Source organism: Gymnoscopelus microlampas (assembly GCF_963454915.1).
Source record: "Gymnoscopelus microlampas genome assembly, chromosome: 1".
NCBI classification, from domain to species: Eukaryota; Metazoa; Chordata; class Actinopteri; order Myctophiformes; family Myctophidae; genus Gymnoscopelus; species Gymnoscopelus microlampas.
This window is the reverse complement of record NC_139962.1, coordinates 22,028,762-22,044,148: the sequence shown is the minus strand read 5'-3', so window position 1 is coordinate 22,044,148 and position 15,387 is coordinate 22,028,762. Positions and strand designations below refer to the sequence as shown.

The 15,387-nt window shown below is 44.2% G+C and overlaps 1 pseudogene across 1 annotated transcript in view; it reads left to right on the top strand.

Annotated features, from left to right (window-relative positions):
* LOC311046362 (MAM domain-containing glycosylphosphatidylinositol anchor protein 1-like) overlaps positions 1-15,387 on the top strand; it is a 191,344-nt pseudogene that overhangs the window by 611 nt on the left and 175,346 nt on the right. The window contains exon 2 of the transcript XR_014602894.1: positions 3,199-3,289. The product of XR_014602894.1 is annotated as an MAM domain-containing glycosylphosphatidylinositol anchor protein 1-like (transcript). The remainder of the gene's footprint in view (positions 1-3,198; positions 3,290-15,387) is intronic.

Here is a 15,387-nt window from a genome sequence, read left to right as displayed (position 1 = left end):
TAATGTGCCATGCACGGACAAGGCCAAGTCTTGCCACGGACACAATGATGACCCCTTCAGAATCAGATCACGGCCACACATAATAATTTGGGAGTCCCAAATTATTATGTATGGCCGTGATCTGAATATATGTTGTGCCAGGACCCACCATACACGATTTGTGTTGTTAAAAAGGTTCCAAAACAATTCAAAATTGTTCACTTGTTTTGTGGAAATAGCAGATCTACAAGCTCACAAAGCAGATTGGCTATTTTTAAATAGACGTTGTGGTTAAAGTGTTAAACAGATTTTAATGCTATAGGCTATATTAACTCATTCCTTTTGGGGACCCCCTGCTGGAACCCCCACAAGGACTCCCTGGGGGTCCCCGGACCCCACTTTGAGAACCACTGGATAGCCTACCCCTACCGGACACAGTGGACACTATTGTGTGTATAGTGTTCGTGCACTTGGAGTTGGAATAGTGGCTATATAGAGCCTACTTAACACAAAACAATTGCTATAAACTTGTTTTACATCGCCTCGGAAACCCATGCCTTTTTTTGTATAGGCTACATCGCAAGTGACTGGATATCCGTTGTTGCTCGTTGAGTTGCAAATATTTTAAAACATAATTCAAATTTAGGCTATAGGCTTTACATTTGAAACTTAGATCTGTATAGGAACTACCATCACATGCCAGTGTTGACACGCAGACTAATGCAGTAGCCTGTCCAATTCACTTCGAGTCTCTTTCTTCTCAGAGGTCGGCAACCTTTTTCATTTTCTTGATAGTCAGTGTGTGCCATATCAACATAAGTTTGATTATGACACCACATCAAAATTGAATATTTCCAACTGATTTTGATTGTCCATATATAGGCTGTATAACAACCTTTTTTTCTTCTTTAGATTTTATTTTCTCTCTATATGTTTCGCATCAGGATGTAATGATTATTAGGCTACTCAGAGCCCATATCTCTCAGACTCCTTCCCCAGGCCTAAGGTTGCCTATGCCCGAACAATATGCATGCATAGTCTTATCACGACGATCAAACCTATAGCTAATATAAAAATAATTCCTCGGCTGTTAGTAGCTGATCTCCCAGAGCTTCCTTCCTACGGGCAATAAGCTGCTGATCTATGCTGATTAGACCTCATCATGGAGCCTATTTATTATTTCTCATAATATTATTAATATTGTATGAGCATATCATTAAAGTTTGGTTAAAGAATCGTGGCACTGACTGACTGTCATCCACTACCCACGCAGACAGACAGTGAAATACTGAACCCGCAAACAGTGGTGTAAAGTAACTAAGTACATTTAAGTACTGTACTTAAGTACAATTTTGAGGTATTTGTGTACTTTAGGCCTACTTGAGTATTTCCAATTTCCAATACTTTTACTTCTACTCTACAACATCAAATATTGTACTCCACTACAATTATTTGAAAACTTTAGGTACTATAGTTACTTTATAGATTTTGATTATTATTAGGCCTACCAAACATAGCCTACAGTACATGAACCACTTCAGCCCTATAAACATTTCGGCCATTTGAAAATAGCCGATCTACAAGCTCACAATGCTTGCCATGCTGTGCATTGTGAGCTTGTAGATCTGCTATTTTCCAAAGATTTCTATACATTTGAAAACTTGAAATGGACATTCTGTAAATGACTATACTTTCTACTTTTGGCCCACACCAACTGTTGTAGGCCTACTTACTCGAGTACATTTTGATTTCCGGACTTTTACTAACAGAGTATTTCTACATTGCAGTATTGATACTTTTACTTAAGTAAAACATGTGAGTACTTTTTCCACTACTGCTATTAAATCATTTAAGCGGTGGAACAAATCTCATCTCATCATCACGGGAGGGGGAGGTCGTCAGATCAACTAAATTAGCCTGAATTGACTTCAGATTTGCATTGCTGCTGTTATTAATATTGTATGAGCATATATCATTAAAGTTTGGTTTAAAACATCGTGGCACTGACAGTCACCCGCTACCCACGCAGACAGACAGTGAAACACTGAACCCGCTATTAAACCAGTGTTGCCAGGCTTTGTGAGGGAAACAAGCAACCAGGTCTATGAAAACAAGCTCAAAATAAATGAGCCCTTCGCCCTTTAGGCTAAACATGGCTATTTGAAAATATCAGATCTACAAGCTCACAATGCGTGGCATCGCGAAATGGTTGTAGGTCTTGTAGATCTTTTCATTATTTATATATTTTATTATTTGTATTTATTTGATTTAACATAACCCAAATATTGTAGGGGGGGGGGGGGGGGTCACTGGCATAAAATATGTTCAGATGGGTGTCTGCAGACAAATACAAATTAATTTGGGGGTTTCCTTTACTTGAAAATGTTTGAGAAAGACTGGTTTAAACAACATTAGGATTAGGAAGCAAGGCCAAATAAGCAACTACACTTTAGAAACAAGCCCCAAACCGCAACCGGAACTACCTACAAGCAACTTTACAGAAAGTCGCTTATAATAAGCGGACATGGCAACACTGTCATCAGGTCCTCAGATCAACTAAATTAGCATGCATTGACTTCAGCTTTGCAGATTGCGGCTTTTGTGTTATTGTTTTTTGTGCTCATGTTGTCTGCTGTAGATGTGGGATCAATGAAGGAATGTAGCCTATACCCTATATCCAATATAAAAATAACGAACAAGCTGACCTTTCACACGCAAAGCCATTGGAGAAATCAAATGAAAGACTGAACAGCACGACCCGTCGGACCCGAGTACCCGACCCTTGTTGTTGGAACCTAATCCTCATGTATTTCGTTGGAGCAAATCCGTACGTTTTCTCTCATCCTGCCCTCAGGTTGTCTGTCTGTCTCTGGCTTTTTACAATCAAACAGTGGCTCAGTATCCTCTATACACACCAATTACTTTTGGACAATCCTGTCAAGCGCCAATCCGCAGGACTGCGTGGTTGTAAACGCAATTAATCCATGACTGGTGTGTGTGTGTGTGTGTGTGTGTGTGTGTGTGTGTGTGTGTGTGTATATGTGTGTGTGTGTATGTATGTATGTATTATGTATGCATGCATGCATTTTATATGTATATATATATATATATATATATATATATATAAATGCATGTAGTAAATGTTGGAGATGGAAACGGCCTGAAAGGATTTCCTTGCAGGACATGGTGTTTATTTTCTGTCTGTCTTTGTCTCTCCAGGTTATGACAGAACGGAGTTGAAACATGGAACTTTTATGGATTTTGTTATTTTCTATCATCCATCGTTATGCACGGGGTCAAGGAGTTTACGGTAAGTGTGACAACTGCACATCAGAGGGTAGGAAACGGGTGACTTATTATTGTCATGTAACATCTATATTTGAGGCATAATGATATAGTTTTCAGTTCTCACCTACTGTGTTGTTGGTCAGTTACAACAAGGCTGTGATAACATCATGCTAGTGATTTGCTTTTCATTTGTGAAATGCTCCAATAAGTGACATATAAAACCTGCTTTAGATAGTTTTTCTATAATGGAGCAAACGAAACTGAGCCTGTTAACCTCAGCACATGCACATATACACAGTCACACACGTGCACGTGTGTGACTGCGCGGGAGCACACGCACGCACACACACGCACGCACGCACTCACTCACTCACTCACGCACGCACGCACGCACGCACACGCACACGCACGCACGCACACGCACACACATCTAAAACAAAATGACTGGATTCACATACTTCATGTTCATTTTAATCAAATTTGAAATGTTTGATTAGTTTTGTGTTAGGATGCTCTCTAGCTTCACACACACAATTCACAATCAACTTAGAATAGAAATGTAATGTAAATCTTATAGTGAATAGACTGATACAGAATGTAATAACGTGTAGATTGTCTGTAACGGCTTGTCTGATTGCATTGGTAGACATAGGTGGGTGAGTATTTATCCTGTCTGTAGCTCACTGTTCCGCTCAATATTGCACTGAGTTCACATAATTGAGTGGATATTGCTGTTGTAAGAGCAAACAGTTCTAGAGGGGATAATATGGGAGTAGGTATTGCATGTTTCTACTGTAGGTGTTGAATGTCAGCAGTGGTGTTAAAGTCCACTGATGCAGTCTGCTAGAACACTGGTTCTCAACCTGTGGGCCGGGACCGCCAGGGGGGTCCCACATGAAAAATGTAGTTACTTTACAGATTGAGATTATTATTACAAAACACACATTAACCAATTATACATCAGCCTGTTATCCATCAACTATTTCAAAAATAGCCAATCTACAAGCTCGCAAGTCACATCGAAGCATTTTGAGCTTGTAGATTTGAGTACTTTTACTTAAGTAACATTTTGAATACAGGCCTTTGACGGGAAACAGAGCATTTGTCTTATATTGTGGTATTGCTACTTTTACTTAAGCAAAAAGCATTTGAGTACTTCTTCCACCTCTGCTTTTATGACCCACTAGAAGTGTGTGGTGGTGTGTGTGTGTCGGTGTGTGCAGAGATCATTCCATCTGCCTGTATTTGATTTGATATTGTTAGGTTTCTGGGCGTCAACCTTTGGGCAGTAGGCGCACTATTGGTGTCCCTGAGCCGGGGAGGAGGGGCCTTTACTCTGAAAAAGTAAAGGTCCCCAGCTAAATTTGTTGATACAGCATTACAATATAATATATAATAATATTTTACTATCCATATTTTATACGTTGGCTATTCAAAAATAGCAGATATACAAGCTCCCTGTACATCTGCAATTTTTGAACTATTAAAAAAGAATCTTGAAAGTAATACGATTTTTACAAACCGAAAACCCACAGATCTTAGCTTTCTAAGTGTCTAAGAATGACAGAAGTGTAAAATGTGTCTGTGGATATAGCTATAGTACATAGGTTTAACAGACTGCTTTTCTAGCATCTGACAACTTAGGTTCAGTTACTTTCTCTCCAGGCGGTTGGCCAGATATGCATCCTGTCGCTCGCGGCAACGTGAACACACAAACTAATCCATCAGCTTTGATATTTCTGTGTTGATGTCTGAGTACATGTGGCAGCCATCGAAAACACATTCCGTTCAGCTGTTGTAGCGTATACGCTGTACAGCGTAATAGACAGCGTATGCACTGTCATAAGAAATGTTTTATCCTGCCATCAGGCAGTCAAACCACACAAAGTCTGTCAGTTGATGAAGCCCTATAGGCCCTGTAGCTGTACTCTTTGCCTTTTGTCAAAGAATAGTAGTTGCATGCTTTTTTGACATAACTTCCTGTATGATAGTATATTCCTGAAGTCTATAACTCAACAGCTATAACTCTACATTGGTGATTGGACTATAATACTTCATGGCACTAACCATGCTTTCTCAATGTAGTAAAGTTGGCATTGTGCACTGTAAAAGCAGATTAAAATCCAAATCCATCATTTTTGAACCACCCCTCACCTGCTCTACTGTGTACAGTGGCCAGGCCACTGACAAAGCCACAGAGGCAGGCGCTGTCCAGAGTGCTGAAATAAGTATACAGATTGACTCACTATTTGCTTTTGTACTGTAGTTTAGCCTACAGAAGGCGTACAGCATGGGAAATCCAGCATGGCGATAAAAGTCAGAGGTAAAGAGTGTATAGTGATGAGATATGGTGCCTGCTCTATGTTTCTTATTTATTGTGACCATGTTGACTCAGGTGGAGGCAGATAATGATGCACCATTGTAGTGATCTAAAGTTTGGCTCTGCTTTGGGAATAATCTCTCTGAAGTTCATTCAACAAGATTATTTATTTATTTATCTAGGTAGTGGGACCGGGAACCGGCAACTGTGGTAGGTTATGTGGTAGGATTCAATCCTAGCCCATCAGGAGGTATCATTGTTTTCGAGGTGAGCATCTTAACCATTATGCACAAAAACATATGCATTGAAACATGTATTTGGATCACTGTTGTGGTGGTCTGAAGAATGATAGCTGCCTCTGCAGTCACTGCAGAGGCAGGAAAAGTCTCTCATGCTCCATGGAGCCAGAAGACCAGTATAGACTTTCTGTTTGATTATTTAGTGGTGCTGCACAGCTTTTTGTTTTTGAAAAAAAGCCAAAAATGCCACTGGCGCTAAAATAATTTGACATTCGAATTGAACAAATGGTTTGCATATCACACATAACAAAGCAGCAGCAATAGGCACGATCGGGACAGGATCCAACCAGTTTGGCTCGCTGGCTCACTGTGTGCAGTTATGCTCCAAATGGGTTTCCTCACCTCAGAGCTGTTTAGCACTCACAGTTGGAGGCAGATTCGATTCACTGTCCGCTGGGGGTTCAACTGTATAAGTGTGTTTGATTGATGTTACTGTTTTGGACGGCTGTGATGTCCATTTAGACTGTGTGTTATGTGTGTGTGTACGTGTGCGTTTGTGCATGTGTGTGTGCGCGCATGCGCGCACGTTTGTGTGTGTGTGTGTGTGTGTGTGTGTGTGTGTGTGAGGTCATGTGTGGTTTGTCTTGCCGCAGATGCTCCAGATTGTTGGCTCAGCTGGAAGGAACTTTCAGTTTAACAGGCTGTTTCCCTGACAGTGGTGATGCTGCCAGCTTGGTGAAGGGCGGCATTAACGCTGTCACATTCATGAAATTGTATACTTGACCATTAATTGTCATACAAATTATTTAATTGTGTTTTTAGCATTGAACATCGGAACATAGTGAATGAAAATGCAATTTCTGCTTGCCTTTTAGGGATTGTAAACAAAAATTACACAGGGCAGATATGATATTGAAAATAGTGGAAATAGCCTAATCTAAATGTATTGAACATGTTTCAACATGGAGACGTGAGATAATCACTATTGAGATAGTAGTGATTATCTCAAATAATTGCAATCAATTCTGTAATAAATGTGACAGGCCTAATACATACAACCATTTCAGATCTTCTCGTTTTGATGATTATTGCTTTCTCAGACAGCATCCAGTAGGGAACAGCAGGGAGGGTGGTTGAGAGAGTGCTATAAAGCAGTGGTACCCAACCTTTTCTGGATCATGGCCCACTTAAAAATCTCGTAAGCATTCGCGGCCCACCCATCCAACCACTTAACATGGCAGCCCAAAACAACATTTCAATGTTTTTTTTAAACATTTTTTTTTATCCCACAATTGTGTAACCCTTTTTCAACCGGTGCCAATTTTCTAAGTGATCCTGGGTGCTACACTCCCCCCACCAGCCCAGGGAGCCGAGGGCTGAGCTCATGCCTCCTTGCATGAGAGCTAACTGACCTTCTTGTCACCTGACATTTCAATGTTTTAACCCATTAGAACCGGGAAAGCATCTGTGACATTTTAGATTTCTTTGGCTATTCAAAAATAGCAGATCTACAAGCTCATTGCACGTCACTTCGTGCCGTGCTATGAGATTGTAGATCTACTATTTTTGAGAAATTGTGAAAATGTGTGAAAATATTTGAATATATATATATACTAGAGTTTCGGGGGGCTACGCCCCCCTCAACCCCAGCCGCGCACGGGGCCCAGCGTGGCCGTGTGTATATTGGGGGACCCAAATCGCCGGAGTGAAACTGTGGAAAAGTTTTTTTGAAAAAGGAAAAAATTTGAAGAAATAATATTTGTTATGTTTCAGGGGGTCCACAGGGGGTCCGCGGACCCCCTGATGGTCCACTGACCCCCTGTGGAGTGTTGGGACGCGCAGGGACACCCCTGGAACATTGCGGACCATTTCGGTGTTTTTTTTTTTTTCATGAAGGTGGTTGCTTGTTTCTGGCGCAGGCTGTGCAAACCTGGCAACCCAGCGCATGCTGCCGCACGTTTAAGTGGCGTAGCGTCATGAGGGTCAGTGGGGCCGTGGCTCGGTCAGTGAAGACCCTGTAGTGCGGATGATATGTGGCATAGAGGGGCAGATTGTAAATCCACAGAGGAAACATCCGTGGGCTACCATTGGTTCAGCGATGTGTGCGGTCGCCCTGCGGCCCCTCCTCCTCCACCAATGTGCAGTATTGAGAGCCCTGACGTCACAACAATTGGAGCGATGGGCACTGCACTGTGGTTGGTTAGGGTACACCTAGGGCCCAGGTAGAAGCCAGTTAAAGCCTGCATGGGCAAACCCAGTTAGGACCCGCCTTGGTCCCACATAAACATGGCTAGTTGGGGCCCACCTAAGGGCCAGGTAGAAGCTACTTATAGCCTGCATGGGCATCGCAGTTGGGACTGAAGTGGATGGCGCTGACATTGCTGACATGGGGTCCATATGGTTTAGCCCACCTTGAAACCATATGGGAACTACGCTGGCATGCTGGCTGTAATGCAAACGCTGCATCATACCTGCAGTGTGTAGTTTGATGTTGTGTGTGTAGCAGATATACCTGCAGTGTGTAGATCAATGTCCATAGGAAAGTCAATGCCCAGCAGTGTTTTTTTTCCCCAGCAGAGTTTCTAGTGTCTCTGTGTCTCTCTGGAAGAGGTTGCACATGAACTCTGCAGCCGCACTGAGGCGCTCCAACACAAACACTCTGACATTAAGCTGCTTCACACAACAAACATCAGCACCACGCTGCTGTTTGTCCAAAAGACACAATATCTCCTCTCCCACCGACGTCATGTGTTCATTTATCGACAGCCGTACAGACTCCTTTTGACACATTTTACGTCGTTTATCCAGCTCTCACTGACTCTCCACATCGGGCTGTTATTTTGCTGCGATCAAGTCAACGATGTGAGAGATTAGCTATCACAGACGGACGGACAGGGGGTGAAACATAGTCTTGCGCCATGCCTTTCGGCCTGGCGGAGACAATAAAAAACCGAAAGTAAGGGAAATGGCCATTTCTGCAACAGAAGTAGTCAATAAACTATGCTATGAAAACATGGGCCACATTGGCAAAGAATGTAAGAAAGAGGCAATCATGTAGAAAATAGCCGATCTCCAAGCGTACAAAGCCTCTGAACGTGAGGCGTTTCGAGCTTGTAGATCGGCTATTTTCACAATATTTACTTGTGGAACGGAGTCAAACAGAATGGGGGGGTCCCAGATCAAGTACGTGTATTTGGGGGGGCGGGGGGGGGGGGGGGGGCGTGAAAGGGTTGATAAACACTGCTCTAATCGGAGCGAAATTATCTGAAATTACTACATGAGCATAATGCAGCGTAACATGCGTTGCACGGGGCAGTCCTGCCATTACGTTAGTTACTGTAGTTGCTGTGGAGCTACATAGTTCTCCAGAAGACACACACAAACATACACCATGTACAATGGACGAACTGAGCAGCAATATAGACATTCACCACACGAACGTGCATTGTTGACAAAGTGATTGCACAGCCGCTGCAGGCATGACAACCAGGTTAGCGTTAGCGACATGGCAGCTATCACAGCGCCCTGTCCGTCGTGCTGCAACTGCCTGTGATGGCTACAGCAGTAACAGCAAGCTGTCTGCGATGCCATTGTCTGGAGACTGCTGTTAGCGTGACACGACCAATGAGAGTGAGCGCTGTAGTTGTTGCTAAGATACGGTGGCGTCTCTGCCCCATAGCTTGTAGATCTCTCACACATGATTGGCGTAGGCTGCGTTGCCAGGTCTGACTTTGTGTGTAAGCAATGGGCGGCTTATTTTTGCGCGCCTTTGGGCTCGTTTGCATTGTGCGCACGGCAGCGCTTGTTTAGCGTACGTCAGCGCGACGTGGCAACGGACGTGGCAACGTGAAAGGTGATTGGCTGGTGAAAAGAAACACCCGACGTTACACCAGAAATGGTGCCTGGAGAAAATGGTGACCAAAAAAAAAGTTTGGAAAAAAAGGAAAAAAAACCCGCAGCGGCTGGCTGCTGTTGTGGTGATGAGGTCGTGCGCACGGTAAACGGTACGAAGCTGGCTCCCCTTCCGTTTTGTCCGACATTTGGTGAGTAGAATTAATTATGTTGCGCGGTGGAAAAGGTGTAGTGAACAGTGAGATGTCCCCTACGCGAGGCGTAAATTCAGCGCGGCCGCCGTGGCGAGTCAGTAGGCGACATGTGGTCTGGCGGTGCGTTGTTTATTCGATAACAGAGCTGTGGGGTGTCGCCACCGAGGGTGCGGAAGTTGCTCGCCATTTATATAGTTAGATATATATTTTTAAATTTTTAACTAAAAACTTTGCTTCTGGGGGTCCCTGGAACAAAATATTTTGAGATGGGGGTCAGCGACCAAATACGTATGATTTTGGGGGTCCTTGACATGAAAACATTTTTCAGAAAACTGTTAGGATTTAGAAGACATTTGTAGAATCGGCCTCAGGACAAAATACAATGGCTTTTTTTTTACTTTAACATCATTTTAAAACAAATATTAATGCTATTATCAACACAATCTTAGTGTTTTGCCAATTATTTGGGGGCCCACTTGCGATACCCTGATGGCCCACCAGTGGGCTCCGGAACCACAGGTTGGGAATCGCTGCTGTAATTGCTATGGGCCAGAACAGAAACCATTGTGAGTGCAAAGTTTTTTTGTCCGCTTGCTGAGCCATGGTTACGGCCCTGAGTCAGAGTGTGTAATTCCTTGTCTTTTTCTGTATATCGGGTTGTGAATAGTATTTCCTACTGTACATGGTTAACAGGACATTTGTCTGTGCTTGTCACTAACCTGCTCTTGCAAACATAATTGACCATTCGTAGAAAAAGTACTCACATCTTTTACTTAAGTAAAAGTATCAATTCTGCAATGTAGAAATACTCTGTTACAAGTAAAGTAAAAAAAAAAAAAAGTTAAAAAGTATTGCTTTCAAAATGTTCTTAAAGTAAAAAAAATAGAAAGTGCTCATTAAGCAGAATGCCCACCAATCTTTTGGAAATAGCAGATCTACAAGCTCACAATGTGTCGCATCGCGACACATTGTGAGCTTGTAAATCGGCTATTTTCAAATGGCTGATATGTAGGGCTGAAGTGGTTAATGTATGTTTTGTAATAATAATCCAAATCTAGTAACTAGTAGTACCTAAAGTTTTCAAATAATTATAGGGGAGTAAAAGTACAATATTTGCCATATGTAGTGGAGTAGAAGTAAAAGTATAGAAAATGTAAAAAACACCAGTAAAGTAAAAGTACCTCAAAATTGTACAGTACTTGAGTAAATGTACTTCTGCAATTGACTTGACATGGTCTCATCTGAATAACATTACAAACTAATGACCGTGAAGTTCTGTGCTGTCCCCAAGCACACAGATGACATTGATTGAATGTTGATTGGTGATTATAGATAAGTCAAGTTAAACCGCGTGGCATTATCCCACACAGGCTTATCTGTGTGCTCAGGGATAACAAAGTGTCAACCTCTGTCCTTACAGAAACAACTCCATGTTTATAATAGCCTGAATAGTGAATATCATTCTATCCAGCCTAAGGGATTTATCTTTGTGTGTGCAAAGATATGCAACCAGTTTCCCAAACGCATAACATTATTGACTCAGTGCTGGCGCTCGGCTCACTCGCATATCGGCTCGCTCGGGCACGTCAGGTCCTCGCTGTCGATGTGCCTGCCTTGTTTTCAAGTCATTAAAAAAGTCCTGCATTTGTTGTAAAACTTTGCACATACGCATGCTGTTGAGTGAACTAATATCAATGGCTTTCATGCATGTTTGATGACATCACACGACATGACATGACAACAAGAGCTTCAAACTCACTCACTGCGAAGCACAGCAGCGTGTGTCTCTCCTCAAGAGGTCCTAGAAATGGTTGTGTTCCAGGTTTACCAGACTGTGGGGTCAGTCAGAGGTCTAGATATGGTTGTGTTCCAGGTTTACCAGACTGTGGGTCAGTGGTCTATCATAATACATGGTTGAGTGTTAGGTTTACCAGGTAGGGGCCCTGGACTCCCAGGTGACTTCGGCTCTTTTCCTTCAACCAACGTCGGCACTTTTTGTTTGTGAATCTTTCATGTCTCTGGTTGCCGCAGAGTTTATTTTGGATGCTGAATATCACCCTTTCCTAATAAGCATCCATAATTTATTGGTGGCTCTGAGGCAGGAAGGTGGGGGTGGGGGTGGGGAGTTGGGGTAGGAAGGAACAGAAGCTCTACATAGTGTTGGTGAGATACCCCCCCCCCCCCCCCTCCCAGCTCTTTATGCTTCATTCTGTATGTCTGTGCAGACACAGAGCAACTGATGAGACACAGTGTGATACACACGTACACAGCACTGACACACAGCACTGACACGCAGCACTGACACACGCACACACACACACGCACATGCACACAGAGAGAGAGCACTGACACACAGACACACAGCACTGAGACACACACGCTCACGCACGCACGCACGCACGCACGCACGCACGCACGCACGCTCACGCACGCACGCACGCACGCACGCTCACGCACGCACGCACGCACGCACGCACGCACGCACGCACGCACGCACGCACGCACGCACGCACGCACGCACACACGCACACACACACACACACACACACACACACACACACACACACACACACACACACACACACACACACACACACACACACACACACACACACAGCACTGACACACACAGCACTGACACACACACACACACACACACACACACAGTGCCCGTGTGTCACTAAGCTCGTGTCACAAGGCTTTCCAACATGGAGGATCCGGTGATCCGGTTTAGGCCACGCCTACTGTAGAAATCTAGAAAACGGTTTCCAGTTGTGGAGCCGCTTTGTTTTTGTTCCCCCACATGAATACCGAATCCATTTGGCTATTAGTCCAACCAATTGAAAGTATGTGAAGTGGCAACATCTGTCCAAGTAGAAACTTGTCGGTTTCATCAAATGATTAACTTAATGTGGTCAGGGCAGTGGCGTGCACAGACATTTTGAGGGGCAGGTGCTCAAGTAAATTACACTTTTTTTTGTTTACTTGGTCTGCTCTTTTTTCCCTCTACACCTATACCTCTTTGCCAAAAATAGCCGATCTACAAGCCCACAACGCCTCGCAGCGCGAGGCGTTGTGGGCTTGTAGATCTGCTATTTCTGGCTAAAGTTCTCCTCAGAAAAGGGATCCTAGGTTTCAAGTGGTTATGGTAAAAAGAAAAATCATATCACATAAAGATTTGGCGGACCCCCTGTAGTAACTCTGAGGACCCCCCTAGGGGTCCCGGACCCCCTGTTGAAGACCCCTGCTGTAAACTGAAAAAAAGTGCCCTTTTTTCAAAAGGGCACTTCTGGTCAAGAGGGCAAAGGGCAGGTGCTGTAGCATCACCTAGAGTCTATCTGTGCACGTCCCTGGGTCAGGGGGAATCCTTTTTGAGGAACTTGTTTTCGGTTTCCGCCAGCCTGATGAGGCGAAGTTATATCCACTCTAGACCAGATCAGAAAACTGCAAAAGGAGTTGGTCCCAGTCTAGTATGTAGTGCCAGGGAGGTGTGGTATATGAAGAACAATGGAGGCTCTCACAGAGATTGATTGATTGATTGAATACTTTATTAGTCAGGAATGTAAACAGCACCGGGTGTACAGTAAGACATTAAAGCTAAAAGGATAACACAAAAAGAACTCCTGGAGACTTTTTTCAGATCCTTGGACAGGAGGGCATGGTTGTATCTCCAGGTTGAAACAGGAAGGTATCAAATAAGAGATTGTGTGCACATCTACCTGTGTTTAGTGCAGGTGCAGGACATCAAGGCAATAATCAAAAACATCCACACACTGGTCTAAAGCTCCAACTTGATTTGATTAATGGCGCAAAGTTTCAGGCAAATGTTGACATTTTCTTGATGAAAACGTTTTAACGTTCTATTTGAAACAGGAAGGTCCCCATGTGTCCTGCTGCAGTCTCACTGTTTTTTCTTTCTTCCGAAAGAATAGGAAAATAATCAATGCAGATGAAAAATAAATTAAGCAGTGCTTGTGTGCATTAGTAGCACGCAAGTACCCACACACACACACACACACACACACACACACACACACACACACACACACACACACACACACACACACACACACACACACACACACACACACACACACACACACACACACAACACACACACCTACCTAACCCCTTTGCCTATTGCTTGCTCAGCTTGTTCTTTCCATGGCACACTTTTTCTCCTTTGATAGCTTGATATCTCCTCTCCTCTCCTCTCCTCTCCTCTCCTCTCCTCTCCTCTCCTCTCCTCTCCTCTCCTCTCCTCTCCTCTCTCTGATTATCCTTTCACTGTGTCTAAGTAGGTATTAAACCCTGACAACGTTTCTATTAACCTCCAGGTCAGTGTTAAGAGTCATAGGCCTGTGTGGCCACTGTGACGTGTTGACCACAGTTTACACTGTAGCCCCCCCTGCCTGGGGCCAGAGGCTAGCCGGACCCCCTCCTGTAAGGCTGTGCTTTAACACCTTTCCTTCCCTCAATGACTCTCTGAGCCAGGTGGAAGCCACGGGGTGCTGGGCACACTGACAGGGAGGTGGGCAATGTGGCACGCTGGCAGCCTCTGAAGGCACATGAGTGATCTCTTTGAGAGGAGAAAAGGCTGGGAACGAGACTACATGGAGCCTATGCTATGTCTATGCTATACAATACATAGAGAGAGAGAGAGAGAGAGAGAGAGAGAGAGAGAGAGAGAGAGAGAGAGAGAGAGAGAGAGAGAGAGAGAGAGAGAGAGAGAGAGAGAGAGAGAGAGAGAGAGAGAGAGAGAGAGAGAGAGAGAGAGAGAGAGAGAGAGAGAGAGAGAGAGAGAGAAATTATGCAAATTAATTCCTCCCCACCCATGTGTTGTCACTGCTGCTGTATCCTACTGGCTCATCTGCCAATGAGGAGCTTCCACCGGGAGGACGTACAGCATTTTTCCTACTCTTCCCACACAAAACTCCCTGCTGACAGGTGCCGCCCCAGCCCATAGAGGTACTTGTAGTGACTAGTGACAAATATATCCCCGTCCCCGCCCGGCTTCCATCCCCCCAACAGGCCTATTGTGTTTCGTATAGGTGCTCGGCCAAGCCCGATGCACCGCGGTGGGTTCGAGCCCCTAGACTCCACGGCGGTGGGCAGGTGCGTTACCGCTGCGCCACCTGAGCGCCCATATCTCTTCATAACGGCAGTGGTTCTCTTCAGGTGTTAAGTGTGTCTTTAAACAGCTCGGGGGTCCTCTACCTACCTCTGTTACCTGAGGGCAGCGAGAGCCTCCTACCACTAGAGGGCAGTGTGAGAGGCTCCTACCCTCCTGTTTGGGACATGATCAATCGTGAACTTTTTCTAAATAGCTGTGAAGGCAGTTCACCTCCATCTGTTCTTCAGTCAGACACAGTAGAAAGAGGAACACACAGAAGGAGGAGAGCTGGCATCGTGAGAGATACGTTAGGCGATACGTTAGATGATTTGTGGAAATTCGATCTAGAGACCTTTTCCTGGAAGGAGGTTGAGCCCGAGGGGAGCGGCCCGCGTTGGATGA